Consider the following 4359-nt stretch of genomic DNA (forward strand, 5'->3'; position numbering starts at 1 on the left):
TTAGCATGTGTGACCACCTTGCAATTCTTCCCAGCAAATTCACCACTAGGTCAGACCATATAATGCTCAGAGAAACCAAATGGAAATTAAGAGCAGAAAACCCAGTGAGTCACTTAACTCAAAAGAAATGATGTCATATGAATTAAAGTACAGTTAATTTAATTAAAATTTTCAGCAAAATTCAGAAAAATTAACAAAAATGAAGCACGTGTAATCGAAATACAGAAAAGGTCAACATCAAGATGTTTATCTTTATTTCATGTGCTTATTTTGAATGTTTGTTAAAAACGATTAAGATAAATGGCTGTAGGTGCAACCATCACAAATGCAGGATCACACATGATGCATTAAATTGCGCTGTGCCAAAAGAATAATCATATAATGTATGAATTCACTGAGAGTAATGCAAGACCAGTTGCTTCCACAGTTAATAGTGCACGTTCTTTTTATGCGCAGCAGATTGAAGAAATTTGTTCTCTGTTCAGGAAATGATTCCATCATGTTCAAGGTGGAGTGCATTACCAGGCTGATATGCAGTAAAAATGCCAATATCAACCTGAAAAATCGCCAGATTTGTATATAAATGATCATAACCCTCTAGTGTGTGCGTGTCCTGGCTAGAATGCGATTATGTCCTCAGCAGGGTGTTCTGCAATGCAGCTGACAGTGAAGTGCAATGATATTCTTTCAGTTTCTCTCTGGAGAGACACCTCCAACACTCAGCACTCTACCACTTATTTTAGCTCTCACACACACACCAGGTAGAGAAAACATGCAGTCACTCAAGGGCATTAGCTCACTTGGAGTTAATGCACAGCCATAAATAAAAGTATTGTGCCTGGGAAAAGCCCTTGAGATTCATCATCTGATTTTCAAGTTGGTCCGACCAAATGTTCATGGACAAAATGGAAATAGATGCACAAGCCACATTTATAATTTAGACTTGTGAGGACACTGTCATGATCCTGGATCGTTGACCTAGCGTTTTGTTTCATTTTGGTTTCATCTTGTGTTTGGTGTTTATTCTGATTCTGTATTAATTCTTTGGGTTGGTGGTCGTGTTTGTTATCCCTACCTGTGTCTCCCCTCTGTGCTCCGTTCAGGTCCCTGCGTTTTTTGTTGTAAAACAGTCTGTGTGTTTCCAGTTTTACTTTGTAGGTCTGCTTCTCGTTATGTCCATTAATTTCAGCTGTGTCCACCCCTGCATGTCATCTCCTCATTACCTAGTGTGTATTTATAGTGTGTGTTGGCTTTTGTTCGTCGTCGGATTGTCTGTGTTTCATGGTGTAACGACGGCTCCCTCCCTCCCGCCGTCCACCGCTCAGGTTTGCCCTTTAGTTTTCCCAGTCTAGGTTTTTTCAGTCCTTAGTCATTTCTCACTGCCTGTTCTGTCACTCCACTGTTGTAAATAAACATCACTCTCATCACCAGTCAACTGCCTGCATTTTGAGTCCTTTTCCTCCTACACCACACGGCTCACCCCGCGGGCCATGACAAACACGCTGCCATTCAGCCACCCTCGGTTAATGAATGTATTCCAAGTCTGCGCAAATGTTTTGCTTCATCGCAGCATGTCAGAAATAAAATGTGAGACCTTCCAGACAATTCCTTAGTTGCACAAGTATAATAATAATTGATCAACAAATCGATTTACTTTGCCTTACAGAAACCTGGTTGCAGCAGGATGATTATGTTAGTTTAAATGAATCTTATCTTAATGACCTTGTAGTACCATATCACTTTGCTCTCACACTGCAGGCCTACTTCTTGTTCCTAGAGTATTTAAAAGTAGAATGGGAGGCAGAGCCTTCAGTTTTCAGGCCCCTCTTCTGTGGAACCAGCTTCCAGTTTGGATTCGGGAGACAGACACTATCTCTACTTTTAAGATTAGGCTTAAAACTTTCCTTTTTGCTAAAGCATATAGTTAGGGCTGGACCAGGTGACCCTGAATCCTCCCTTAGTTATGCTGCAATAGACATAGGCTGCCGGGGATTCCCATGATGCATTGAGTTTTTCCTTCACTCACTATGTATTAATAGACCTCTCTGCATTGAATCATATTTGTTATTAACCTCTGTCTCTCTTCCACAGCATGTCTTTCATTCTGTCTTCCTTCTCACAACCCAACCAGTCGCAGCAGATGGCCCCGCCCCTCCCTGAGCCTGGTTCTGCTGGGGGTTTCTTCCTGTTAAAAGGGAATTTTTACTTTCCCACTGTCGCCAAAGTGCTTGCTCATAGGGGGTCATATGATTGTTGGGCTTTTCTCTGTATCTATTATTGTACGATCTACTGTACAATATAAAGCGCCTTGAGGCGACTGTTGTTGTGATTTGGCGCTATATAAATAAAATTGAATCGAATCAAACAAGTAACTAGGTCAAGTCAACCAAGTTGGCAAAATACACAGACCATTATAAACCTGCTGTCTCCCCTGTTAGGAAAGAGCAACATTGAGCTAACAGTGTGTACCTGTAACTTTTAATGCCAAAATGGAACATGGCAGTTGTTGGCTTAAAGGCTTTTTCCAGTCTGGAAGAATTATTTTGTGTAAAGTAAGTATTACTCCATAACACAACTGTAGTCCCAACAATGCTAACACATGGTTTTCTTTCAGGGTGACTGATTCAAGCTAATTACAAGACTCATTAATCACCATGGAAACTTATCACATATTGTGTGTCATGGTCCTTTTGACCCAGCTGTTTGAGTTTCCTGTGTTTTAAAGATTTTTTGTATTATGGTTCATTATTAGTTTAAAGTTAGTTGGTTTTAAGTTTCTTCTATTCCCTGTTTAGTTCTTTGTTTATTAGGTTCCCTTGTGTCTCTGTCCTCTGCGTCCCTCTCTGTGTGTCTGTGTTTGTGCGTGTTCATGTGGGCGTCCCTATGTCTTGTTTCCCTCTTCTATTCCCACATTCCCCTCATCGTGTTCATCCCATCATGTCTCCCTTGTCGTCATGTTCACTCGCTCCCTCTCTTGTCTGCCTTTCCTCCACTCCTGTGTCAAGCTCATGTGTCAGTATCGCATTCCATCATTTCCTGTTTTATTTTGACAGTCTTGCGTCCCATGTTCAGTGTGTCCACTTTGCTTCGTCCTGTCTTGTCACTATGTTCATTATTCCCAGCTGTGTTTCCCGTGTGTTTCCTTCTTCGTCACCCTCACATGTATTTATGTGTTTAGCTATCTGTCATGTCTCTAGGTTTCCTCGTATCCAGCCCAGGTTTTCATTTTTAAGGTTGTCTTGTTTATTTTCTAGTTTTCCCAGTTTAGGTTTAGTTTAGTGTTGAATTGTTTTGCCCTTTGTTTTGGATTCTTTATCAGCCCCAATTAACGGCTCGCCTTCTGTTCCTCCTCACTCACGCCTCAGTGTCTGCATTTGGGTCCTCCTCCTCTCACCACACGATCTGCCATTACAGATCGTGGCATTGTGTCAACATTTCAAGCTCATAAATGTTTATTTTAGGACGTCATAAAGGAGTACACCTGATATTTTAACATATTATGAATCTAACCAAACTCAGTAATGGCAGAAAAATCTACTATGTAATATAAAGTATGATAAATATATTAACATTAAACAAGTTGTACTGGGCCCAGTTCACTAGATTGAAATGCTGCTATCTAAAACTACATGCATGACACTGCAAAAGTCTTAAACCGCCCCATATGTCTTCATATTTTGGTATTTCACCTGACCATTTTTAAAGGAATGTGGTTGTTTTGTTCGTTAAGCCATTTAACACGAGGGATGGGTACCGGTATCCGGTTCTGACATAAGCGGTAGTAACCAGACCGAAAAGCAGCGCACATTTCGGTGCTTTTTTTTTTTCCTGAGCTGTCATACACTTTGGATTCTAGCCAATCATTTTACCTTTCCAAGGACAGTAGGCGGGCCCAGGTACGTACGTTCTTTTAGAGCAGAGCTACAGATTAAAAATGCCCAAGGCGAAGCGGTCAAAAGTCTGGCTGTACTTCACAGCAAAAGATGAAAACTCAGCAGCCTGCAACAAGTGCTTTAAGGTGATACTGTGCAAAGCAGGTAACACCTCGAGTCTGATGAAACACCTGGTGACGCATAGCGTTTTTTTAAAAGCCGAGAAATGCACCGTATTTGATAGCTTGCTGCAAGACCGAGCACCGAGTGCGGGTGTGGTGCCTGTTACCGGTGTTGTGCCAAAAACTGATTTCCAATATTTCCGTGTATTTTTTATGTGTAATATCTTTACGTATGTTGGTAAATAGACTTTGGTGAACAGCATTTACAAAGTGGTTATATATAGAATTAAAAAATTATCTGTTTTTTCAAGTATCTTTACAACTCTGTGTTATTGTACTTCCATTATAACCAATCTGGTCCTTTA

This window comes from Maylandia zebra, linkage group LG12 (genome assembly GCF_041146795.1).
Source record: "Maylandia zebra isolate NMK-2024a linkage group LG12, Mzebra_GT3a, whole genome shotgun sequence".
In the NCBI taxonomy this organism is placed as follows: domain Eukaryota; kingdom Metazoa; phylum Chordata; class Actinopteri; order Cichliformes; family Cichlidae; genus Maylandia; species Maylandia zebra.